Genomic DNA, 25,681 nt, shown 5'->3' on the forward strand with positions numbered 1-25,681 from the left:
GTATGAAAGCTGTAAGACCGCAGTGAGGCCCGGCTAGCTCAGGTGGTAGAGCATGAGAGTTTTAATCTCAGGGTCGTGGGTTCGAGCCCCATGTTATGTGTGGTGCTTTTAATACGGCCACACTGGATAAGATCTGGGACCAACACTAAAACTCCACAAAACCTTGATTTCTTGTACAGCTGAAAATGAAAGTCACTTCCTGCAATTACACACAGTAAAGTAGCCAAATTACAGTCGGCTTTCTCAGGGGAGGTGATTTCACAAATTGGGATATGGAAACCGACTTTACCCGACTAGATACCACTCGGAGTACCGCAATTTTGTTGTCGTTTATACACGTAACCAAGTTTCCAATCAGCTTTCTCAAACTGTGCATAAGCGTAACAAAAGGCTGCAAGCCCTACGATGGATGATGAGGTTTTCGAAAAAGTAGCAATTCAGAAAATCGAAAATCGAGGAGAAGTGTACTGGTGCCCATTTTTAAGAACAAGGGAGATGAGCAGAGCTGTGGCAACTACAGAGGAATAAAGTTGATGAGCCACACAATGAAGTTGTGGGAAATAGTAGTGGAAGCTAGGCTAAGGGCAGAGGTGAGCAATATGGTTTCATGCCTAGAAAGAGTCCAACAGATGAAGTATTTGCTTTGAGGATGCCGATGGAGAAATACAGAGAAGGTCATGGGGAGTTGCATTGTGTCTTCGTAGACTTAGAGAAAGCTATTGCATAATCCTTCTCTACCATATACCATTGTGCTGCTGAGATAATGCTGCCGCAACATTCTTACGAGAATGCACCTCGGGCACTCCTGGCAGTAATTTCTGACCACGCGCACAACTGACCCTCCACATCAACTCACGTCAAGTGAGGTGGCCATGATGTGCATGCAAACGATTAGTTCGAAGCAATTTATTCCAAGCCTAAGACTTACTGTCTGGAGGAAGATACAGAAATCAAACGGCTAAATAGTTGCAGCTGATCTAAAAGTGATTGCTGAAACAGAGTGGGACTTTGCTTAAACACGCCTGGAAAAATGTTGCTTTATTGAGGGTCAAAGGGTCTTTTCAGGTGTCCTTTTAGCGGCCCGGCTAGCTCAGTCGGTAGAGCATGAGACTCTTAATCTCAGGGTCGTGGGTTCGAGCCCCACGTTGGGCGGGGTCATTTTTGATTATGGCCACACTGGAGAAGATCTGGGACCAACACAAAAACTGCAGAACAACTTGATTTCTTGTACAGCTGAAAATGAAAGTCACTGGGGGACTTTCATAGGGAACACCGAGGGTACTCGGTGTCTCATCTGGAAAGAGGAAAGTGGACAAGGTGATTTGGCGGCAGAACGAGGAACTTCAGGAGTGTATACAGAGAAAAAGGTTAGCTAAGAAGAAGTGGGACACTGCGAGGACTGAAGAGAGTCGACAAGAGTACCGGGAGATGCAGCGTAAGGTGAAGGAAGAGGTGGCAAAGAGCATATGAGGACTTGTATGCTAGGTTGGACACTAAAGAGGGAGAGGTGGATTTGTTCAGGTTGGCCAGACTAAGAGACAGAGATGGGAAGGATGTGCAGCAGGTTAGGGTGATTAACGATAAGGATGGAAATAAATTGACAGGTGCCAGGATTGTGATGGGAAGATGGAAGGAGAACTTTTTAAGAGTTAATCAATGAGGAAAATGAAAGGGAACAAAGAGTAGAAGAGGTGACTGGTGTGGAGCAGGAAGTAGCCAAGATTAGTAAGAGTGAAGTGAGGAGGATGTTGAAGAGGATGAAGAGTGGAAAGGCAGCGGGTCCTGATGACATACCTGTGGAGGTATGAAAGTGTCTAGGAGAGGTGGCAGTAGAGTTTCTGACTAGTTTGTTTAACAAGATCTTGGAGAGTGAGAGGAGGTTCGAGGACTGGAGGAGAAGTGTACTGGTGCCCATTTTTAAGAACAAGGGAGATGAGCAGAGCTGTGGCAACTACAGAGGAATAAAGTTGATGAGCCACACAATGAAGTTGTGGGAAATAGTAGTGGAAGCTAGGCTAAGGGCAGAGGTGAGCAATATGGTTTCATGCCTAGAAAGAGTCTAACAGATGAAGTATTTGCTTTGAGGATGCCGATGGAGAAATACAGAGAAGGTCATGGGGAGTTGCATTGTGTCTTCGTAGACTTAGAGAAAGCGTATGACAGGGTGCCGAGAGAGGAGCTGTGGTATTGTATGAGGAATTCTGGAGTGGCAGAGAAGTATGTTACAGTGATGGAGGACATGTATGAAAGCTGTAAGACCGTGGTGAGGTGTGCTGTAGATGTGACAGAGGAGTTCAAGGTGGCGGTGGGTCTGCATCAAGGATCGGCTCTGAGCCCCTTCTTCCTTGCTCTGGTGGCGGACAGGCTGACAGATAAGGTTAGACTGGAATCTCCGTGGACTATGATGTTTGCGGATGGCATTGTGATTTGTAGTGAGAACAGGGAGCTGGTGGAGGAAAATCTAGAGAGATGGAGGTCTGCTCTGGAAAACTGAGATGTGTGTCAATGAGAGGGACCCAGGTGGAACGGTGAGGTTACAGGGGGCAGAGGTGAAGAAGGTGCAGGACTTTAAGTACTTAGGGTCAACGGTTCAGAGCAACGGAGAGTGTGGAAAAGAGATGAAGAGGCGACTGCAATCAGGTTGGAACGGGTGGACAAAAGTGTCAGGTGGGTTGTGTGATAAAAGAGTGTCAGCGAGAATGAAAGGAAGCCACCGTCTCAAGACAGTGGTGAGACCAGCGATGTTCTTCGGCTCAGAGACAGCGGCACTAAAGAAAACACAGGAGGCAGAGCTGGAGGTAGCAGAGCTTAAGATGTTGAGGTTCTCTTTGGGAGTAACGAGGATGGACAGGATCAAGAATGAGGACAAACGGTTAGTTCAAAGCAATATACTCCAAGCCTAAGACTTACTGTCTGGAGGAAGTTGCAGAAAACAACTGGCTAAATAGTTGCAGCTGATGTAAGAGCGATTGCTGAAACAAAGTGGGACTTTGCTCAAAGACGCCTGGAAATATGTTGCTTCATTGAAGGTCAAAGGGTCTTTTCAGGGTCCTCTTTGAGGCCTAGCTAGCTCAGGCAGTAGAGCATGAGAGTTTTAATCTCAGGGTCGTGGGTTCTAGCCCCACGTTATGTGTGGTGCTTTTAATACGGCCACACTGGATAAGATCTGGGACCAACATTAAAACTCCACAAAACCTTGATTTCTTGTACAGCTGAAAATGAAAGTCACTTCCTGCAATTACACACAGTAAAGTAGCCAAATTACAGTCGGCTTTCTCAGGGGAGGTGATTTCACAAATTGGGATATGGAAACCGACTTTACCCGACTAGATACCAGTCGGAGTACCGCAATTTTGTTGTCGTTTATACACGTAACCATGTTTCCAATCAGCTTTCTCCAACTGTGCATAAGCGTAACAAAAGGCTGCAAGCCCTACGATGGATGCTGAGGTTTTCGAAAAAGTAGCAATTCAGAAAATCCAGCTGCAACTGCAGCCAGACTTGGCTACCCGTACAAACGTTTTGCCAAACAATATCGATCATCTAACCAACACTCCAACTGAAACCCACTAAACTCACAAACAAGAGCTTCACTCACTTCATTACACTGTCACAAGTTGCGCAAAGTCCCGACTGACGGCCCTTTCCAGCTGAGACAAAGGTGAGTATTGCAACAAATTGAGACTTTCCTCAAGAACACCTCGAGTATGTTGATTGAATTAGAGAATAACAACCTAATGACTTACTTCCACTGTCCTAAAGAGTCGGCGCCCACCAACGGCTGTCAGGGTGGCCGAGCGGTCTAAAGCGCCAGACTAAAAGAAGGACTCCTTCCCCAAAGGGACTTCTGGTCTCCAGTGGAGGCGTGGGTTCAAATCCCACTCCTGACATTACTTTTATCTGCATGTTGCTAATGATTTAGACATAATTGTATTGAACAAATTTGAAAACTTTAACAACTCGGGATTGTCTTTTGTTGCACAAAGCAAAAGACATGGCAACACTATTGCATAATCCTTCTCTACCATATACCATTGTGCTGCTGAGATAATGCTGCCGCAACATTCTTACGAGAATGCACCTCGGGCACTCCTGGCAGTAATTTCTGACCACGCGCACAACTGACCCTCCACATCAACTCACGTCAAGTGAGGTGGCCATGATGTGCATGCAAACGATTAGTTCGAAGCAATTTATTCCAAGCCTAAGACTTACTGTCTGGAGGAAGATGCAGAAATCAAACGGCTAAATAGTTGCAGCTGATCTAAAAGTGATTGCTGAAACAGAGTGGGACTTTGCTTAAACACGCCTGGAAAATTGTTGCTTTATTGAGGGTCAAAGGGTCTTTTCAGGTGTCCTTTTAGCGGCCCGGCTAGCTCAGTCGGTAGAGCATGAGACTCTTAATCTCAGGGTCGTGGGTTCGAGCCCCACGTTGGGCGGGGACTTTTTTGATTATGGCCACACTGGAGAAGATCTGGGACCAACACAAAAACTGCAGAACAACTTGATTTCTTGTACAGCTGAAAATGAAAGTCACTGGGGGACTTTCATAGGGAACACCGAGGGTACTCGGTGTGTCATCTGGAAAGAGGAAAGTGGACAAGGTGATTTGGCGGCAGAACGAGGAACTTCAGGAGTGTATACAGAGAAAAAGGTTAGCTAAGAAGAAGTGGGACACTGCGAGGACTGAAGAGAGTCGACAAGAGTACCGGGAGATGCAGCGTAAGGTGAAGGTAGAGGTGGCAAAGAGCATATGAGGACTTGTATGCTAGGTTGGACACTAAAGAGGGAGGGGTGGATTTGTTCAGGTTGGCCAGACTAAGAGACAGAGATGGGAAGGATGTGCAGCAGGTTAGGGTGATTAACGATAAGGATGGAAAAAAATTGACAGGTGCCAGGATTGTGATGGGAAGATGGAAGGAGAACTTTTTAAGAGTTAATCAATGAGGAAAATGAAAGGGAACAAAGAGTAGAAGAGGTGACTGGTGTGGAGCAGGAAGTAGCCAAGATTAGTAAGAGTGAAGTGAGGAGGACGTTGAAGAGGATGAAGAGTGGAAAGGCAGCGGGTCCTGATGACATACCTGTGGAGGTATGAAAGTGTCTAGGAGAGGTGGCAGTAGAGTTTCTGACTAGTTTGTTTAACAAGATCTTGGAGAGTGAGAGGAGGTTCGAGGACTGGAGGAGAAGTGTACTGGTGCCCATTTTTAAGAACAAGGGAGATGAGCAGAGCTGTGGCAACTACAGAGGAAGAAAGTTGATGAGCCACACAATGAAGTTGTGGGAAATAGTAGTGGAAGCTAGGCTAAGGGCAGAGGTGTTTGGCAGAGAAGTATGTTACAGTGATGGAGGACATGTATGAAAGCTGTAAGACCGCAGTGAGGTGTGCTGTAGATGTGACAGAGGAGTTCAAGGTGGCGGTGGGTCTGCATCAAGGATCGGCTCTGAGCCCCTTCTTCCTTGCTCTGGTGCCGGACAGGCTGACAGATGAGGTTAGACTGGAATCTCCGTGGACTATGATGTTTGCGGATGACATTGTGATTTGTAGTGAGAACAGGGAGCAGGTGGAGGAAAATCTAGAGAGATGGAGGTCTGCTCTGGAAAACTGAGATGTGTGTCAATGAGAGGGACCTAGGTGGAACGGTGAGGTTACAGGGGGCAGAGGTGAAGAAGGTGCAGGACTTTAAGTACTTAGGGTCAACGGTTGAGAGCAACGGAGAGTGTGGAAAAGAGTTGAAGAGGCGACTGCAATCAGGTTGGAACGGGTGGACAAAAGTGTCAGGTGTGTTGTGTGATAAAAGAGTGTCAGCGAGAATGAAAGGAAGCCACCGTCTCAAGACAGTGGTGAGACCAGCGATGTTGTTCGGCTTAGAGACAGCGGCACTAAAGAAAACACAGGAGGCAGAGCTGGAGGTAGCAGAGCTTAAGATGTTGAGGTTCTCTTTGGGAGTAACAAAGATGGACAGGATCAAGAATGAGGCTAAACGGTTAGTTCAAAGCAATATACTCCAAGCCTAAGACTTACTGTCTGGAGGACAGTGTAAAAGGACAGTGATTTCACAAATTGGGATATGGAAACCGACTTTACCCGACTAGATACCACTCGGAGTACCGCAATTTTGTTGTCGTTTATACACGTAACCATGTTTCCAATCAGTTTTCTCAAACTGTGCATAAGCGTAACAAAAGGCTGCAAGCCCTACGATGGATGCTGAGGTTTTCGAAAAAGTAGCAATTCAGAAAATCCAGCTGCAACTGCAGCCAGACTTGGCTACCCGTACAAACGTTTTGCCAAACAATATCGATCATCTAACCAACACTCCAACTGAAACCCACTAAACTCACAAACAAGAGCTTCACTCACTTCATTACACTGTCATAAGTTGCGCAAAGTCCCGACTGACGGCCCTTTCCAGCTGAGACAAAGGTGAGTATTACAACAAATTGAGACTTTTCTCAAGAACACCTCGAGTATGTTGATTGAATTAGAGAATAACAACCTAATGACTTAGTTCCACTGTCCTAAAGAGTCGGCGCCCACCAACGGCTGTCAGGATGGCCGAGCGGTCTAAGGCGCCAGACTCAAGGAAGAACTCCTTCCCCAAAGGGACTTCTGGTCTCCAGTGGAGGCGTGGGTTCAAGTCCCACTCCTGACATTACTTTTATCTGCATGTTGCTAATGATTTAGACATATTTGTATTGAACAACTTTGAAAACTTTAACAACTCGTGATTGTCTTTTGTTGCACAAAGCAAAAGACATGGCAACACTATTGCATAATCCTTCTCTACCATATACCATTGTGCTGCTGAGATAATGCTGCCGCAACATTCTTACGAGAATGCACCTCGGGCACTCCTGGCAGTAATTTCTGACCACGCGCACAACTGACCCTCCACATCAACTCACGTCAAGTGAGGTGGCCATGATGTGCATGCAAACGATTAGTTCGAAGCAATTTATTCCAAGCCTAAGACTTACTGTCTGGAGGAAGATGCAGAAAACAAACGGCTAAATAGTTGCAGCTGATCTAAAAGTGATTGCTGAAACAGAGTGGGACTTTGCTTAAACACGCCTGGAAAAATGTTGCTTTATTGAGGGTCAAAGGGTCTTTTCAGGTGTCCTTTTAGCGGCCCGGCTAGCTCAGTCGGTAGAGCATGAGACTCTTAATCTCAGGGTCGTGGGTTCGAGCCCCACGTTGGGAGGGGTCTTTTTTGATTATGGCCACACTGGAGAAGATCTGGGACCAACACAAAAACTGCAGAACAACTTGATTTCTTGTACAGCTGAAAATGAAAGTCACTGGGGGACTTTCATAGGGAACACCGAGGGTACTCGGTGTGTCATCTGGAAAGAGAAAAGTGGACAAGGTGATTTGGCGGCAGAACGAGGAACTTCAGGAGTGTATACAGAGAAAAAGGTTAGCTAAGAAGAAGTGGGACACTGCGAGGACTGAAGAGAGTCGACAAGAGTACAGGGAGATGCAGCGTAAGGTGAAGGTAGAGGTGGCAAAGAGCATATGAGGACTTGTATGCTAGGTTGGACACTAAAGAGGGAGGGGTGGATTTGTTCAGGTTGGTCAGACTAAGAGACAGAGATGGGAAGGATGTGCAGCAGGTTAGGGTGATTAATGATAAGGATGGAAATAAATTGACAGGTGCCAGGATTGTGATGGGAAGATGGAAGGAGAACTTTTTAAGAGTTAATCAATGAGGAAAATGAAAGGGAACAAAGAGTAGAAGATGTGACTGGTGTGGAGCAGGAAGTAGCCAAGATTAGTAAGAGTGAAGTGAGGAGGACGTTGAAGAGGATGAAGAGTGGAAAGGCAGCGGGTCCTGATGACATACCTGTGGAGGTATGAAAGTGTCTAGGAGAGGTGGCAGTAGAGTTTCTGACTAGTTTGTTTAACAAGATCTTGGAGAGTGAAAGGAGGGCTGAGGACTGGAGGAGAAGTGTACTGGTGCCCATTTTTAAGAACAAAGGAGATGAGCAGAGCTGTGGCAACTACAGAGGAAGAAAGTTGATGAGCCACACAATGAAGTTGTGGGAAATAGTAGTGGAAGCTAGGCTAAGGGCAGAGGTGAGCAATATGGTTTCATGCCTAGAAAGAGTCCAACAGATGAAGTATTTGCTTTGAGGATGCCGATGGAGAAATACAGAGAAGGTCATGGGGAGTTGCATTGTGTCTTCGTAGACTTAGAGAAAGCGTATGACAGGGTGCCGAGAGAGGAGCTGTGGTATTGTATGAGGAATTCTGGAGTGGCAGAGAAGTATGTTAGAGTGATGGAGGACATGTATGAAAGCTGTAAGACCGCGGTGAGGTGTGCTGTAGATGTGACAGAGGAGTTCAAGGTGGCGGTGGGTCTGCATCAAGGATCGGCTCTGAGCCCCTTCTTCCTAGCTCTGGTGGCGGACAGGCTGACAGATGAGGTTAGACTGGAATCTCCGTGGACTATGATGTTTGCGGATGACATTGTGATTTGTAGTGAGAACAGGGAGCAGGTGGAGGAAAATCTAGAGAGATGGAGGTCTGCTCTGGAAAACTGAGATGTGTGTCAATGAGAGGGACCTAGGTGGAACGGTGAGGTTACAGGGGGCAGAGGTGAAGAAGGTGCAGGACTTTAAGTACTTAGGGTCAACGGTTCAGAGCAACGGAGAGTGTGGAAAAGAGTTGAAGAGGCGACTGCAATCAGGTTGGAACGGGTGGACAAAAGTGTCAGGTGTGTTGTGTGATAAAAGAGTGTCAGCGAGAATGAAAGGAAGCCACCGTCTCAAGACAGTGGTGAGACCAGCGATGTTGTTCGGCTTAGAGACAGCGGCACTAAAGAAAACACAGGAGGCAGAGCTGGAGGTAGCAGAGCTTAAGATGTTGAGGTTCTCTTTGGGAGTAACGAGGATGGACAGGATCAAGAATGAGGACAAACGGTTAGTTCAAAGCAATATACTCCAAGCCTAAGACTTACTGTCTGGAGGAAGTTGCAGAAAACAAACGGCTAAATAGTTGCAGCTGATGTAAGAGCGATTGCTGAAACAAAGTGGGACTTTGCTCAAAGACGCCTGGAAATATGTTGCTTCATTGAAGTTCAAAGGGTCTTTTCAGGGTCCTCTTTGAGGCCCGGCTATCTCAGGCGGTAGAGCATGAGAGTTTTAATCTCAGGGTCGTGGGTTCAAGCCCCACGTTTTGTGTGGTGCTTTTAATACGGCCACACTGGATAAGATCTGGGACCAACACTAAAACTCCACAAAACCTTGATTTCTTGTACAGCTGAAAATGAAAGTCACTTCCTGCAATTACACACAGTAAAGTAGCCAAATTACAGTCGGCTTTCTCAGGGGAGGTGATTTCACAAATTGGGATATGGAAACCGACTTTACCCGACTAGATACCACTCGGAGTACCGCAATTTTGTTGTCGTTTATACACGTAACCAAGTTTCCAATCAGCTTTCTCAAACTGTGCATAAGCGTAACAAAAGGCTGCAAGCCCTACGATGGATGATGAGGTTTTCGAAAAAGTAGCAATTCAGAAAATCGAAAATCGAGGAGAAGTGTACTGGTGCCCATTTTTAAGAACAAGGGAGATGAGCAGAGCTGTGGCAACTACAGAGGAATAAAGTTGATGAGCCACACAATGAAGTTGTGGGAAATAGTAGTGGAAGCTAGGCTAAGGGCAGAGGTGAGCAATATGGTTTCATGCCTAGAAAGAGTCCAACAGATGAAGTATTTGCTTTGAGGATGCCGATGGAGAAATACAGAGAAGGTCATGGGGAGTTGCATTGTGTCTTCGTAGACTTAGAGAAATCGTATGACAGGGTGCCGAGAGAGGAGCTGTGGTATTGTATGAGGAATTCTGGAGTGGCAGAGAAGTATGTTACAGTGATGGAGGACATGTATGAAAGCTGTAAGACCATGGTGAGGTGTGCTGTAGATGTGACAGAGGAGTTCAAGGTGGCGGTGGGTCTGCATCAAGGATCGGCTCTGAGCCCCTTCTTCCTTGCTCTGGTGGCGGACAGGCTGACAGATGAGGTTAGACTGGGATCTCCGTGGACTATGATGTTTGCGGATGACATTGTGATTTGTAGTGAGAACAGGGAGCAGGTGGAGGAAAATCTAGAGAGATGGAGGTCTGCTCTGGAAAACTGAGATGTGTGTCAATGAGAGGGACCTAGGTGGAACGGTGAGGTTACAGGGGGCAGAGGTGAAGAAGGTGCAGGACTTTAAGTACTTAGGGTCAACGGTTCAGAGCAACGGAGAGTGTGGAAAAGAGTTGAAGAGGCGACTGCAATCAGGTTGGAACGGGTGGACAAAAGTGTCAGGTGGGTTGTGTGATAAAAGAGTGTCAGCGAGAATGAAAGGAAGCCACCGTCTCAAGACAGTGGTGAGACCAGCGATGTTGTTCGGCTTAGAGACAGCGGCACTGAAGAAAACACAGGAGGCAGAGCTGGAGGTAGCAGAGCTTAAGATGTTGAGGTTCTGTTTGGGAGTAACGAGGATGGACAGGATCAAGAATGAGGACAAACGGTTAGTTCTAAGCAATATACTCCAAGCCTAAGACTTACTGTCTGGAGGAAGTTGCAGAAAACAAACGGCTAAATAGTTGCAGCTGATGTAAGAGCGATTGCTGAAACAAAGTGGGTCTTTGCTCAAAGACGCCTGGAAATATGTTGCTTCATTGAAGGTCAAAGGGTCTTTTCAGGGTCCTCTTTGAGGCCCGGCTAGCTCAGGCGGTAGAGCATGAGAGTTTTAATTTCAGGGTCGTGGGTTCGAGCCCCACGTTATGTGTGGTGTTTTCAATACGGCCACACTGGATAAGATCTGGGACCAACACTAAAACTCCACAAAACCTTGATTTCTTGTACAGCTGAAAATGAAAGTCACTTCCTGCAATTACACACAGTAAAGTAGCCAAATTACAGTCGGCTTTCTCAGGGGAGGTGATTTCACAAATTGGGATATGGAAACCGACTTTACCCGACTAGATACCACTCGGAGTACCGCAATTTTGTTGTCGTTTATACACGTAACCATGTTTCCAATCAGTTTTCTCAAACTGTGCATAAGCGTAACAAAAGGCTGCAAGCCCTACGATGGATGCTGAGGTTTTCGAAAAAGTAGCAATTCAGAAAATCCAGCTGCAACTGCAGCCAGACTTGGCTACCCGTACAAACGTTTTGCCAAACAATATCGATCATCTAACCAACACTCCAACTGAAACCCACTAAACTCACAAACAAGAGCTTCACTCACTTCATTACACTGTCATAAGTTGCGCAAAGTCCCGACTGACGGCCCTTTCCAGCTGAGACAAAGGTGAGTATTACAACAAATTGAGACTTTCCTCAAGAACACCTCGAGTATGTTGATTGAATTAGAGAATAACAACCTAATGACTTAGTTCCACTCTCCTAAAGAGTCGGCGCCCACCAACGGCTGTCAGGATGGCCGAGCGGTCTAAGGCGCCAGACTCAAGGAAGAACTCCTTCCCCAAAGGGACTTCTGGTCTCCAGTGGAGGCGTGGGTTCAAATCCCACTCCTGACATTACTTTTATCTGCATGTTGCTAATGATTTAGACATATTTGTATTGAACAACTTTGAAAACTTTAACAACTCGTGATTGTCTTTTGTTGCACAAAGCAAAAGACATGGCAACACTATTGCATAATCCTTCTCTACCATATACCATTGTGCTGCTGAGATAATGCTGCCGCAACATTCTTACGAGAATGCACCTCGGGCACTCCTGGCAGTAATTTCTGACCACGCGCACAACTGACCCTCCACATCAACTCACGTCAAGTGAGGTGGCCATGATGTGCATGCAAACGATTAGTTCGAAGCAATTTATTCCAAGCCTAAGACTTACTGTCTGGAGGAAGATGCAGAAAACAAACGGCTAAATAGTTGCAGCTGATCTAAAAGTGATTGCTGAAACAGAGTGGGACTTTGCTTAAACACGCCTGGAAAAATGTTGCTTTATTGAGGGTCAAAGGGTCTTTTCAGGTGTCCTTTTAGCGGCCCGGCTAGCTCAGTCGGTAGAGCATGAGACTCTTAATTTCAGGGTCGTGGGTTCGAGCCCCACGTTGAGAGGGGTCTTTTTTGATTATGGCCACACTGGAGAAGATCTGGGACCAACACAAAAACTGCAGAACAACTTGATTTCTTGTACAGCTGAAAATGAAAGTCACTGGGGGACTTTCATAGGGAACACCGAGGGTACTCGGTGTGTCATCTGGAAAGAGAAAAGTGGACAAGGTGATTTGGCGGCAGAACGAGGAACTTCAGGAGTGTATACAGAGAAAAAGGTTAGCTAAGAAGAAGTGGGACACTGCGAAGACTGAAGAGAGTCGACAAGAGTACAGGGAGATGCAGCGTAAGGTGAAGGTAGAGGTGGCAAAAAGCATATGAGGACTTGTATGCTAGGTTGGACACTAAAGAGGGAGGGGTGGATTTGTTCAGGTTGGTCAGACTAAGAGACAGAGATGGGAAGGATGTGCAGCAGGTTAGGGTGATTAATGATAAGGATGGAAATAAATTGACAGGTGCCAGGATTGTGATGGGAAGATGGAAGGAGAACTTTTTAAGAGTTAATCAATGAGGAAAATGAAAGGGAACAAAGAATAGAAGATGTGACTGGTGTGGAGCAGGAAGTAGCCAAGATTAGTAAGAGTGAAGTGAGGAGGACGTTGAAGAGGATGAAGAGTGGAAAGGCAGCGGGTCCTGATGACATACCTGTGGAGGTATGAAAGTGTCTAGGAGAGGTGGCAGTAGAGTTTCTGACTAGTTTGTTTAACAAGATCTTGGAGAGTGAAAGGAGGGCTGAGGACTGGAGGAGAAGTGTACTGGTGCCCATTTTTAAGAACAAAGGAGATGAGCAGAGCTGTGGCAACTACAGAGGAATAAAGTTGATGAGCCACACAATGAAGTTGTGGGAAATAGTAGTGGAAGCTAGGCTAAGGGCAGAGGTGAGCAATATGGTTTCATGCCTAGAAAGAGTCCAACAGATGAAGTATTTGCTTTGAGGATGCCGATGGAGAAATACAGAGAAGGTCATGGGGAGTTGCATTGTGTCTTCGTAGACTTAGAGAAAGCGTATGACAGGGTGCCGAGAGAGGAGCTGTGGTATTGTATGAGGAATTCTGGAGTGGCAGAGAAGTATGTTAGAGTGATGGAGGACATGTATGAAAGCTGTAAGACCGCGGTGAGGTGTGCTGTAGATGTGACAGAGGAGTTCAAGGTGGCGGTGGGTCTGCATCAAGGATCGGCTCTTAGCCCCTTCTTCATAGCTCTGGTGGCGGACAGGCTGACAGATGAGGTTAGACTGGAATCTCCGTGGACTATGATGTTTGCGGATGACATTGTGATTTGTAGTGAGAACAGGGAGCAGGTGGAGGAAAATCTAGAGAGATGGAGGTCTGCTCTGGAAAACTGAGATGTGTGTCAATGAGAGGGACCCAGGTGGAACGGTGAGGTTACAGGGGGCAGAGGTGAAGAAGGTGCAGGACTTTAAGTACTTAGGGTCAACGGTTCAGAGCAACGGAGAGTGTGGAAAAGAGTTGAAGAGGCGACTGCAATCAGGTTGGAACGGGTGGAAAAAAGTGTCAGGTGTGTTGTGTGATAAAAGAGTGTCAGCGAGAATGAAAGGAAGCCACCGTCTCAAGACAGTGGTGAGACCAGCGATGTTGTTCGGCTTAGAGACAGCGGCACTAAAGAAAACACAGGAGGCAGAGCTGGAGGTAGCAGAGCTTAAGATGTTGAGGTTCTCTTTGGGAGTAACGAGGATGGACAGGATCAAGAATGAGGACAAACGGTTAGTTCAAAGCAATATACTCCAAGCCTAAGACTTACTGTCTGGAGGAAGTTGCAGAAAACAAACGGCTAAATAGTTGCAGCTGATGTAAGAGCGATTGCTGAAACAAAGTGGGACTTTGCTCAAAGACGCCTGGAAATATGTTGCTTCATTGAAGGTCAAAGGGTCTTTTCAGGGTCCTCTTTGAGGCCCGGCTATCTCAGGCGGTAGAGCATGAGAGTTTTAATCTCAGGGTCGTGGGTTCAAGCCCCACGTTTTGTGTGGTGCTTTTAATACGGCCACACTGGATAAGATCTGGGACCAACACTAAAACTCCACAAAACCTTGATTTCTTGTACAGCTGAAAATGAAAGTCACTTCCTGCAATTACACACAGTAAAGTAGCCAAATTACAGTCGGCTTTCTCAGGGGAGGTGATTTCACAAATTGGGATATGGAAACCGACTTTACCCGACTAGATACCACTCGGAGTACCGCAATTTTGTTGTCGTTTATACACGTAACCAAGTTTCCAATCAGCTTTCTCAAACTGTGCATAAGCGTAACAAAAGGCTGCAAGCCCTACGATGGATGATGAGGTTTTCGAAAAAGTAGCAATTCAGAAAATCGAAAATCGAGGAGAAGTGTACTGGTGCCCATTTTTAAGAACAAGGGAGATGAGCAGAGCTGTGGCAACTACAGAGGAATAAAGTTGATGAGCCACACAATGAAGTTGTGGGAAATAGTAGTGGAAGCTAGGCTAAGGGCAGAGGTGAGCAATATGGTTTCATGCCTAGAAAGAGTCCAACAGATGAAGTATTTGCTTTGAGGATGCCGATGGAGAAATACAGAGAAGGTCATGGGGAGTTGCATTGTGTCTTCGTAGACTTAGAGAAATCGTATGACAGGGTGCCGAGAGAGGAGCTGTGGTATTGTATGAGGAATTCTGGAGTGGCAGAGAAGTATGTTACAGTGATGGAGGACATGTATGAAAGCTGTAAGACCGTGGTGAGGTGTGCTGTAGATGTGACAGAGGAGTTCAAGGTGGCGGTGGGTCTGCATCAAGGATCGGCTCTGAGCCCCTTCTTCCTTGCTCTGGTGGCGGACAGGCTGACAGATGAGGTTAGACTGGGATCTCCGTGGACTATGATGTTTGCGGATGACATTGTGATTTGTAGTGAGAACAGGGAGCAGGTGGAGGAAAATCTAGAGAGATGGAGGTCTGCTCTGGAAAACTGAGATGTGTGTCAATGAGAGGGACCTAGGTGGAACGGTGAGGTTACAGGGGGCAGAGGTGAAGAAGGTGCAGGACTTTAAGTACTTAGGGTCAACGGTTCAGAGCAACGGAGAGTGTGGAAAAGAGTTGAAGAGGCGACTGCAATCAGGTTGGAACGGGTGGACAAAAGTGTCAGGTGGGTTGTGTGATAAAAGAGTGTCAGCGAGAATGAAAGGAAGCCACCGTCTCAAGACAGTGGTGAGACCAGCGATGTTGTTCGGCTTAGAGACAGCGGCACTGAAGAAAACACAGGAGGCAGAGCTGGAGGTAGCAGAGCTTAAGATGTTGAGGTTCTGTTTGGGAGTAACGAGGATGGACAGGATCAAGAATGAGGACAAACGGTTAGTTCTAAGCAATATACTCCAAGCCTAAGACTTACTGTCTGGAGGAAGTTGCAGAAAACAAACGGCTAAATAGTTGCAGCTGATGTAAGAGCGATTGCTGAAACAAAGTGGGTCTTTGCTCAAAGACGCCTGGAAATATGTTGCTTCATTGAAGGTCAAAGGGTCTTTTCAGGGTCCTCTTTGAGGCCCGGCTAGCTCAGGCGGTAGAGCATGAGAGTTTTAATTTCAGGGTCGTGGGTTCGAGCCCCACGTTATGTGTGGTGTTTTCAATACGGCCACACTGGATAAGATCTGGGACCAACACTAAAACTCCACAAAACCTTGATTTCTTGTACAGCTGAAAATGAAAGTCACTTCCTGCAATTACACACAGTAAAGTAGCCAAATTACAGTCGGCTTTCTCAGGGGAGGTGATTTCACAAATTGGGATATGGAAACCGACTTTACCCGACTAGATACCACTCGGAGTACCGCAATTTTGTTGTCGTTTATACACGTAACCATGTTTCCAATCAGTTTTCTCAAACTGTGCATAAGCGTAACAAAAGGCTGCAAGCCCTACGATGGATGCTGAGGTTTTCGAAAAAGTAGCAATTCAGAAAATCCAGCTGCAACTGCAGCCAGACTTGGCTACCCGTACAAACGTTTTGCCAAACAATATCGATCATCTAACCAACACTCCAACTGAAACCCACTAAACTCACAAACAAGAGCTTCACTCACTTCATTACACTGTCATAAGTTGCGCAAAGTCCCGACTGACGGCCCTTTCCAGCTGAGACAAAGGTGAGTATTACAACAAATTGAGACTTTCCTCAAGAACACCTCGAGTATGTTGATTGAATTAGAGAATAACAACCTAATGACTTAGTTCCACTCTCCTAAAGAGTCGGCGCCCACCAACGGCTGTCAGGATGGCCGAGCGGTCTAAGGCGCCAGACTCAAGGAAGAACTCCTTCCCCAAAGGGACTTCTGGTCTCCAGTGGAGGCGTGGGTTCAAATCCCACTCCTGACAATACTTTTATCTGCATGTTGCTAATGATTTAGACATATTTGTATTGAACAACTTTGAAAACTTTAACAACTCGTGATTGTCTTTTGTTGCACAAAGCAAAAGACATGGCAACACTATTGCATAATCCTTCTCTACCATATACCATTGTGCTGCTGAGATAATGCTGCCGCAACATTCTTACGAGAATGCACCTCGGGCACTCCTGGCAGTAATTTCTGACCACGCGCACAACTGACCCTCCACATCAACTCACGTCAAGTGAGGTGGCCATGATGTGCATGCAAACGATTAGTTCGAAGCAATTTATTCCAAGCCTAAGACTTACTGTCTGGAGGAAGATGCAGAAAACAAACGGCTAAATAGTTGCAGCTGATCTAAAAGTGATTGCTGAAACAGAGTGGGACTTTGCTTAAACACGCCTGGAAAAATGTTGCTTTATTGAGGGTCAAAGGGTCTTTTCAGGTGTCCTTTTAGCGGCCCGGCTAGCTCAGTCGGTAGAGCATGAGACTCTTAATCTCAGGGTCGTGGGTTCGAGCCCCACGTTGGGAGGGGTCTTTTTTGATTATGGCCACACTGGAGAAGATCTGGGACCAACACAAAAACTGCAGAACAACTTGATTTCTTGTACAGCTGAAAATGAAAGTCACTGGGGGACTTTCATAGGGAACACCGAGGGTACTCGGTGTGTCATCTGGAAAGAGAAAAGTGGACAAGGTGATTTGGCGGCAGAACGAGGAACTTCAGGAGTGTATACAGAGAAAAAGGTTAGCTAAGAAGAAGTGGGACACTGCGAGGACTGAAGAGAGTCGACAAGAGTACAGGGAGATGCAGCGTAAGGTGAAGGTAGAGGTGGCAAAAAGCATATGAGGACTTGTATGCTAGGTTGGACACTAAAGAGGGAGGGGTGGATTTGTTCAGGTTGGTCAGACTAAGAGACAGAGATGGGAAGGATGTGCAGCAGGTTAGGGTGATTAATGATAAGGATGGAAATAAATTGACAGGTGCCAGGATTGTGATGGGAAGATGGAAGGAGAACTTTTTAAGAGTTAATCAATGAGGAAAATGAAAGGGAACAAAGAGTAGAAGATGTGACTGGTGTGGAGCAGGAAGTAGCCAAGATTAGTAAGAGTGAAGTGAGGAGGACGTTGAAGAGGATGAAGAGTGGAAAGGCAGCGGGTCCTGATGACATACCTGTGGAGGTATGAAAGTGTCTAGGAGAGGTGGCAGTAGAGTTTCTGACTAGTTTGTTTAACAAGATCTTGGAGAGTGAAAGGAGGGCTGAGGACTGGAGGAGAAGTGTACTGGTGCCCATTTTTAAGAACAAAGGAGATGAGCAGAGCTGTGGCAACTACAGAGGAATAAAGTTGATGAGCCACACAATGAAGTTGTGGGAAATAGTAGTGGAAGCTAGGCTAAGGGCAGAGGTGAGCAATATGGTTTCATGCCTAGAAAGAGTCCAACAGATGAAGTATTTGCTTTGAGGATGCCGATGGAGAAATACAGAGAAGGTCATGGGGAGTTGCATTGTGTCTTCGTAGACTTAGAGAAAGCGTATGACAGGGTGCCGAGAGAGGAGCTGTGGTATTGTATGAGGAATTCTGGAGTGGCAGAGAAGTATGTTAGAGTGATGGAGGACATGTATGAAAGCTGTAAGACCGCGGTGAGGTGTGCTGTAGATGTGACAGAGGAGTTCAAGGTGGCGGTGGGTCTGCATCAAGGATCGGCTCTTAGCCCCTTCTTCATAGCTCTGGTGGCGGACAGGCTGACAGATGAGGTTAGACTGGAATCTCCGTGGACTATGATGTTTGCGGATGACATTGTGATTTGTAGTGAGAACAGGGAGCAGGTGGAGGAAAATCTAGAGAGATGGAGGTCTGCTCTGGAAAACTGAGATGTGTGTCAATGAGAGGGACCCAGGTGGAACGGTGAGGTTACAGGGGGCAGAGGTGAAGAAGGTGCAGGACTTTAAGTACTTAGGGTCAACGGTTCAGAGCAACGGAGAGTGTGGAAAAGAGTTGAAGAGGCGACTGCAATCAGGTTGGAACGGGTGGAAAAAAGTGTCAGGTGTGTTGTGTGATAAAAGAGTGTCAGCGAGAATGAAAGGAAGCCACCGTCTCAAGACAGTGGTGAGACCAGCGATGTTGTTCGGCTTAGAGACAGCGGCACTAAAGAAAACACAGGAGGCAGAGCTGGAGGTAGCAGAGCTTAAGATGTTGAGGTTCTCTTTGGGAGTAACGAGGATGGACAGGATCAAGAATGAGGACAAACGGTTAGTTCAAAGCAATATACTCCAAGCCTAAGACTTACTGTCTGGAGGAAGTTGCAGAAAACAAACGGCTAAATAGTTGCAGCTGATGTAAGAGCGATTGCTGAAACAAAGTGGGACTTTGCTCAAAGACGCCTGGAAATATGTTGCTTCATTGAAGGTCAAAGGGTCTTTTCAGGGTCCTCTTTGAGGCCCGGCTATCTCAGGCGGTAGAGCATGAGAGTTTTAATCTCAGGGTCGTGGGTTCAAGCCCCACGTTTTGTGTGGTGCTTTTAATACGGCCACACTGGATAAGATCTGGGACCAACACTAAAACTCCACAAAACCTTGATTTCTTGTACAGCTGAAAATGAAAGTCACTTCCTGCAATTACACACAGTAAAGTAGCCAAATTACAGTCGGCTTTCTCAGGGGAGGTGATTTCACAAATTGGGATATGGAAACCGACTTTACCCGACTAGATACCACTCGGAGTACCGCAATTTTGTTGTCGTTTATACACGTAACCAAGTTTCCAATCAGCTTTCTCAAACTGTGCATAAGCGTAACAAAAGGCTGCAAGCCCTACGATGGATGATGAGGTTTTCGAAAAAGTAGCAATTCAGAAAATCGAAAATCGAGGAGAAGTGTACTGGTGCCCATTTTTAAGAACAAGGGAGATGAGCAGAGCTGTGGCAACTACAGAGGAATAAAGTTGATGAGCCACACAATGAAGTTGTGGGAAATAGTAGTGGAAGCTAGGCTAAGGGCAGAGGTGAGCAATATGGTTTCATGCCTAGAAAGAGTCCAACAGATGAAGTATTTGCTTTGAGGATGCCGATGGAGAAATACAGAGAAGGTCATGGGGAGTTGCATTGTGTCTTCGTAGACTTAGAGAAATCGTATGACAGGGTGCCGAGAGAGGAGCTGTGGTATTGTATGAGGAATTCTGGAGTGGCAGAGAAGTATGTTACAGTGATGGAGGACATGTATGAAAGCTGTAAGACCGTGGTGAGGTGTGCTGTAGATGTGACAGAGGAGTTCAAGGTGGCGGTGGGTCTGCATCAAGGATCGGCTCTGAGCCCCTTCTTCCTTGCTCTGGTGGCGGACAGGCTGACAGATGAGGTTAGACTGGGATCTCCGTGGACTATGATGTTTGCGGATGACATTGTGATTTGTAGTGAGAACAGGGAGCAGGTGGAGGAAAATCTAGAGAGATGGAGGTCTGCTCTGGAAAACTGAGATGTGTGTCAATGAGAGGGACCTAGGTGGAACGGTGAGGTTACAGGGGGCAGAGGTGAAGAAGGTGCAGGACTTTAAGTACTTAGGGTCAACGGTTCAGAGCAACGGAGAGTGTGGAAAAGAGTTGAAGAGGCGACTGCAATCAGGTTGGAACGGGTGGAAAAAAGTGTCAGGTGGGTTGTGTGATAAAAGAGTGTCAGCGAGAATGAAAGGAAGCCACCGTCTCAAGACAGTGGTGAGACCAGCGATGTTGTTCGGCTTAGAGACAGCGGCACTGAAGAAAACACAGGAGGCAGAGCTGGAGGTAGCAGAGCTTAAGATGTTGAGGTTCTGTTTGGGAGTAACGAGGATGGACAGGATCAAGAATGAGGACAAACGGTTAGTTCTAAGCAATATACTCCAAGCCTAAGACTTACTGTCTGGAGGAAGTTGCAGAAAACAAACGGCTAAATAGTTGCAGCTGATGTAAGAGCGATTGCTGAAACAAAGTGGGTCTTTGCTCAAAGACGCCTGGAAATATGTTGCTTCATTGAAGGTCAAAGGGTCTTTTCAGGGTCCTCTTTGAGGCCCGGCTAGCTCAGGCGGTAGAGCATGAGAGTTTTAATTTCAGGGTCGTGGGTTCGAGCCCCACGTTATGTGTGGTGTTTTCAATACGGCCACACTGGATAAGATCTGGGACCAACACTAAAACTCCACAAAACCTTGATTTCTTGTACAGCTGAAAATGAAAGTCACTTCCTGCAATTACACACAGTAAAGTAGCCAAATTACAGTCGGCTTTCTCAGGGGAGGTGATTTCACAAATTGGGATATGGAAACCGACTTTACCCGACTAGATACCACTCGGAGTACCGCAATTTTGTTGTCGTTTATACACGTAACCATGTTTCCAATCAGTTTTCTCAAACTGTGCATAAGCGTAACAAAAGGCTGCAAGCCCTACGATGGATGCTGAGGTTTTCGAAAAAGTAACAATTCAGAAAATCCAGCTGCAACTGCAGCCAGACTTGGCTACCCGTACAAACGTTTTGCCAAACAATATCGATCATCTAACCAACACTCCAACTGAAACCCACTAAACTCACAAACAAGAGCTTCACTCACTTCATTACACTGTCATAAGTTGCGCAAAGTCCCGACTGACGGCCCTTTCCAGCTGAGACAAAGGTGAGTATTACAACAAATTGAGACTTTCCTCAAGAACACCTCGAGTATGTTGATTGAATTAGAGAATAACAACCTAATGACTTAGTTCCACTGTCCTAAAGAGTCGGCGCCCACCAACGGCTGTCAGGATGGCCGAGCGGTCTAAGGCGCCAGACTCAAGGAAGAACTCCTTCCCCAAAGGGACTTCTGGTCTCCAGTGGAGGCGTGGGTTCAAATCCCACTCCTGACATTACTTTTATCTGCATGTTGCTAATGATTTAGACATATTTGTATTGAACAACTTTGAAAACTTTAACAACTCGTGATTGTCTTTTGTTGCACAAAGCAAAAGACATGGCAACACTATTGCATAATCCTTCTCTACCATATACCATTGTGCTGCTGAGATAATGCTGCCGCAACATTCTTACGAGAATGCACCTCGGGCACTCCTGGCAGTAATTTCTGACCACGCGCACAACTGACCCTCCACATCAACTCACGTCAAGTGAGGTGGCCATGATGTGCATGCAAACGATTAGTTCGAAGCAATTTATTCCAAGCCTAAGACTTACTGTCTGGAGGAAGATGCAGAAAACAAACGGCTAAATAGTTGCAGCTGATCTAAAAGTGATTGCTGAAACAGAGTGGGACTTTGCTTAAACACGCCTGGAAAAATGTTGCTTTATTGAGGGTCAAAGGGTCTTTTCAGGTGTCCTTTTAGCGGCCCGGCTAGCTCAGTCGGTAGAGCATGAGACTCTTAATCTCAGGGTCGTGGGTTCGAGCCCCACGTTGGGAGGGGTCTTTTTTGATTATGGCCACACTGGAGAAGATCTGGGACCAACACAAAAACTGCAGAACAACTTGATTTCTTGTACAGCTGAAAATGAAAGTCACTGGGGGACTTTCATAGGGAACACCGAGGGTACTCGGTGTGTCATCTGGAAAGAGAAAAGTGGACAAGGTGATTTGGCGGCAGAACGAGGAACTTCAGGAGTGTATACAGAGAAAAAGGTTAGCTAAGAAGAAGTGGGACACTGCGAGGACTGAAGAGAGTCGACAAGAGTACAGGGAGATGCAGCGTAAGGTGAAGGTAGAGGTGGCAAAAAGCATATGAGGACTTGTATGCTAGGTTGGACACTAAAGAGGGAGGGGTGGATTTGTTCAGGTTGGTCAGACTAAGAGACAGAGATGGGAAGGATGTGCAGCAGGTTAGGGTGATTAATGATAAGGATGGAAATAAATTGACAGGTGCCAGGATTGTGATGGGAAGATGGAAGGAGAACTTTTTAAGAGTTAATCAATGAGGAAAATGAAAGGGAACAAAGAGTAGAAGATGTGACTGGTGTGGAGCAGGAAGTAGCCAAGATTAGTAGGAGTGAAGTGAGGAGGACGTTGAAGAGGATGAAGAGTGGAAAGGCAGCGGGTCCTGATGACATACCTGTGGAGGTATGAAAGTGTCTAGGAGAGGTGGCAGTAGAGTTTCTGACTAGTTTGTTTAACAAGATCTTGGAGAGTGAAAGGAGGGCTGAGGACTGGAGGAGAAGTGTACTGGTGCCCATTTTTAAGAACAAAGGAGATGAGCAGAGCTGTGGCAACTACAGAGGAATAAAGTTGATGAGCCACACAATGAAGTTGTGGGAAATAGTAGTGGAAGCTAGGCTAAGGGCAGAGGTGTTTGGCAGAGAAGTATGTTACAGTGATGGAGGACATGTATGAAAGCTGTAATACCGCAGTGAGGTGTGCTGTAGATGTGACAGAGGAGTTCAAGGTGGCGGTGGGTCTGCATCAAGGATCGGCTCTGAGCCCCTTCTTCCTTGCTCTGGTGGCGGACAGGCTGACAGATGAGGTTAGACTGGAATCTCCGTGGACTATGATGTTTGCGGATGACATTGTGATTTGTAGTGAGAACAGGGAGCAGGTGGAGGAAAATCTAGAGAGATGGAGGTCTGCTCTGGAAAACTGAGATGTGTGTCAATGAGAGGGACCTAGGTGGAACGGTGAGGTTACAGGGGGCAGAGGTGAAGAAGGTGCAGGACTTTAAGTACTTAGGGTCAACGGTTGAGAGCAACGGAGAGTGTGGAAAAGAGTTGAAGAGGCGACTGCAATCAGGTTGGAACGGGTGGACAAAAGTGTCAGGTGTGTTGTGTGATAAAAGAGTGTCAGCGAGAATGAAAGGAAGCCACCGTCTCAAGACAGTGGTGAGACCAGCGATGTTGTTCGGCTTAGAGACAGCGGCACTAAAGAAAACACAGGAGGCAGAGCTGGAGGTAGCAGAGCTTAAGATGTTGAGGTTCTCTTTGGGAGTAACAAAGATGGACAGGATCAAGAATGAGGCTAAACGGTTAGTTCAAAGCAATATACTCCAAGCCTAAGACTTACTGTCTGGAGGACAGTGTAAAAGGACAGTGATTTCACAAATTGGGATATGGAAACCGACTTTACCCGACTAGATACCACTCGGAGTACCGCAATTTTGTTGTCGTTTATACACGTAACCATGTTTCCAATCAGTTTTCTCAAACTGTGCATAAGCGTAACAAAAGGCTGCAAGCCCTACGATGGATGCTGAGGTTTTCGAAAAAGTAGCAATTCAGAAAATCCAGCTGCAACTGCAGCCAGACTTGGCTACCCGTACAAACGTTTTGCCAAACAATATCGATCATCTAACCAACACTCCAACTGAAACCCACTAAACTCACAAACAAGAGCTTCACTCACTTCATTACACTGTCATAAGTTGCGCAAAGTCCCGACTGACGGCCCTTTCCAGCTGAGACAAAGGTGAGTATTACAACAAATTGAGACTTTCCTCAAGAACACCTCGAGTATGTTGATTGAATTAGAGAATAACAACCTAATGACTTAGTTCCACTGTCCTAAAGAGTCGGCGCCCACCAACGGCTGTCAGGATGGCCGAGCGGTCTAAGGCGCCAGACTCAAGGAAGAACTCCTTCCCCAAAGGGACTTCTGGTCTCCAGTGGAGGCGTGGGTTCAAATCCCACTCCTGACATTACTTTTATCTGCATGTTGCTAATGATTTAGACATATTTGTATTGAACAACTTTGAAAACTTTAACAACTCGTGATTGTCTTTTGTTGCACAAAGCAAAAGACATGGCAACACTATTGCATAATCCTTCTCTACCATATACCATTGTGCTGCTGAGATAATGCTGCCGCAACATTCTTACGAGAATGCACCTCGGGCACTCCTGGCAGTAATTTCTGACCACGCGCACAACTGACCCTCCACATCAACTCACGTCAAGTGAGGTGGCCATGATGTGCATGCAAACGATTAGTTCGAAGCAATTTATTCCAAGCTTAAGACTTACTGTCTGGAGGAAGATGCAGAAATCAAACGGCTAAATAGTTGCAGCTGATCTAAAAGTGATTGCTGAAACAGAGTGGGACTTTGCTTAAACACGCCTGGAAAAATGTTGCTTTATTGAGGGTCAAAGGGTCTTTTCAGGTGTCCTTTTAGCGGCCCGGCTAGCTCAGTCGGTAGAGCATGAGACTCTTAATCTCAGGGTCGTGGGTTCGAGCCCCACGTTGGGCGGGGACTTTTTTGATTATGGCCACACTGGAGAAGATCTGGGACCAACACAAAAACTGCAGAACAACTTGATTTTATGTACAGCTGAAAATGAAAGTCACTGGGGGACTTTCATAGGGAACACCGAGGGTACTCGGTGTGTCATCTGGAAAGAGGAAAGTGGACAAGGTGATTTGGCGGCAGAACGAGGAACTTCAGGAGTGTATACAGAGAAAAAGGTTAGCTAAGAAGAAGTGGGACACTGCGAGGACTGAAGAGAGTCGACAAGAGTACAGGGAGATGCAGCGTAAGGTGAAGGTAGACGTGGCAAAGAGCATATGAGGACTTGTATGCTAGGTTGGACACTAAAGAGGGGGAGGTGGATTTGTTCAGGTTGGCCAGACTAAGAGACACAGATGGGAAGGATGTGCAGCAGGTTAGGGTGATTAATGATAAGGATGGAAATAAATTGACAGATGCCAGGATTGTGATGGGAAGATGGAAGGAGAACTTTTTAAGAGTTAATCAATGAGGAAAATGAAAGGGAACAAAGAGTAGAAGAGGGGACTGGTGTGGAGCAGTAAGTAGCCAAGATTAGTAAGAGTGAAGTGAGGAGGACGTTGAAGAGGATGAAGAGTGGAAAGGCAGCGGGTCCTGATGACATACCTGTGGAGGTATGAAAGTGTCTAGGAGAGGTGGCAGTAGAGTTTCTGACTAGTTTGTTTAACAAGATCTTGGAGAGTGAGAGGAGGGCCGAGGACTGGAGGAGAAGTGTACTGGTGCCCATTTTTAAGAACAAGGGAGATGAGCAGAGCTGTGGCAACTACAGAGGAAGAAAGTTGATGAGCCACACAATGAAGTTGTGGGAAATAGTAGTGGAAGCTAGGCTAAGGGCAGAGGTGAGCAATATGGTTTCATGCCTAGAAAATGTCCAACAGATGAAGTATTTGCTTTGAGGATGCCGATGGAGAAATACAGAGAAGGTCATGGGGAGTTGCATTGTGTCTTCGTAGACTTAGAGAAAGCGTATGACAGGGTGCCGAGAGAGGAGCTGTGGTATTGTATGAGGAATTCTGGAGTGGCAGAGAAGT

At 46.3% G+C, this 25,681-nt stretch overlaps 12 non-coding genes across 12 annotated transcripts; all 12 read left to right on the forward strand.

Moving 5' to 3' along the window:
• The first annotated feature begins 1,079 nt into the window (after window positions 1-1,079).
• Window positions 1,080-1,152, forward strand: trnak-cuu (transfer RNA lysine (anticodon CUU)). The gene has a single exon. It is a non-coding gene; the product is annotated as a tRNA-Lys (tRNA).
• A 2,631-nt stretch (window positions 1,153-3,783) lies between these two features.
• On the forward strand, window positions 3,784-3,890 carry trnaf-aaa (transfer RNA phenylalanine (anticodon AAA)). Its single transcript has 2 exons — window positions 3,784-3,821; window positions 3,846-3,890. It is a non-coding gene; the product is annotated as a tRNA-Phe (tRNA).
• Window positions 3,891-4,366: 476 nt separating this feature from the next.
• Window positions 4,367-4,439, forward strand: trnak-cuu (transfer RNA lysine (anticodon CUU)). Its single transcript has one exon. It is a non-coding gene; the product is annotated as a tRNA-Lys (tRNA).
• Window positions 4,440-6,546: 2,107 nt separating this feature from the next.
• On the forward strand, window positions 6,547-6,653 carry trnal-caa (transfer RNA leucine (anticodon CAA)). The gene is made up of 2 exons: window positions 6,547-6,584; window positions 6,609-6,653. It is a non-coding gene; the product is annotated as a tRNA-Leu (tRNA).
• Window positions 6,654-7,129: 476 nt separating this feature from the next.
• Window positions 7,130-7,202, forward strand: trnak-cuu (transfer RNA lysine (anticodon CUU)). Its single transcript has one exon. It is a non-coding gene; the product is annotated as a tRNA-Lys (tRNA).
• Window positions 7,203-11,429: 4,227 nt separating this feature from the next.
• trnal-caa (transfer RNA leucine (anticodon CAA)) lies at window positions 11,430-11,536 on the forward strand. Its single transcript has 2 exons — window positions 11,430-11,467; window positions 11,492-11,536. It is a non-coding gene; the product is annotated as a tRNA-Leu (tRNA).
• Window positions 11,537-16,312: 4,776 nt separating this feature from the next.
• trnal-caa (transfer RNA leucine (anticodon CAA)) lies at window positions 16,313-16,419 on the forward strand. Its single transcript has 2 exons — window positions 16,313-16,350; window positions 16,375-16,419. It is a non-coding gene; the product is annotated as a tRNA-Leu (tRNA).
• Window positions 16,420-16,895: 476 nt separating this feature from the next.
• trnak-cuu (transfer RNA lysine (anticodon CUU)) lies at window positions 16,896-16,968 on the forward strand. The gene has a single exon. It is a non-coding gene; the product is annotated as a tRNA-Lys (tRNA).
• Window positions 16,969-21,195: 4,227 nt separating this feature from the next.
• On the forward strand, window positions 21,196-21,302 carry trnal-caa (transfer RNA leucine (anticodon CAA)). Its single transcript has 2 exons — window positions 21,196-21,233; window positions 21,258-21,302. It is a non-coding gene; the product is annotated as a tRNA-Leu (tRNA).
• Window positions 21,303-21,778: 476 nt separating this feature from the next.
• trnak-cuu (transfer RNA lysine (anticodon CUU)) lies at window positions 21,779-21,851 on the forward strand. Its single transcript has one exon. It is a non-coding gene; the product is annotated as a tRNA-Lys (tRNA).
• Window positions 21,852-23,958: 2,107 nt separating this feature from the next.
• On the forward strand, window positions 23,959-24,065 carry trnal-caa (transfer RNA leucine (anticodon CAA)). The gene is made up of 2 exons: window positions 23,959-23,996; window positions 24,021-24,065. It is a non-coding gene; the product is annotated as a tRNA-Leu (tRNA).
• Window positions 24,066-24,541: 476 nt separating this feature from the next.
• trnak-cuu (transfer RNA lysine (anticodon CUU)) lies at window positions 24,542-24,614 on the forward strand. Its single transcript has one exon. It is a non-coding gene; the product is annotated as a tRNA-Lys (tRNA).
• The last annotated feature ends 1,067 nt before the right edge of the window (window positions 24,615-25,681 follow it).

The sequence above is a fragment of the Channa argus genome, unplaced genomic scaffold, assembly GCF_033026475.1.
Source record: "Channa argus isolate prfri unplaced genomic scaffold, Channa argus male v1.0 Contig093, whole genome shotgun sequence".
In the NCBI taxonomy this organism is placed as follows: domain Eukaryota; kingdom Metazoa; phylum Chordata; class Actinopteri; order Anabantiformes; family Channidae; genus Channa; species Channa argus.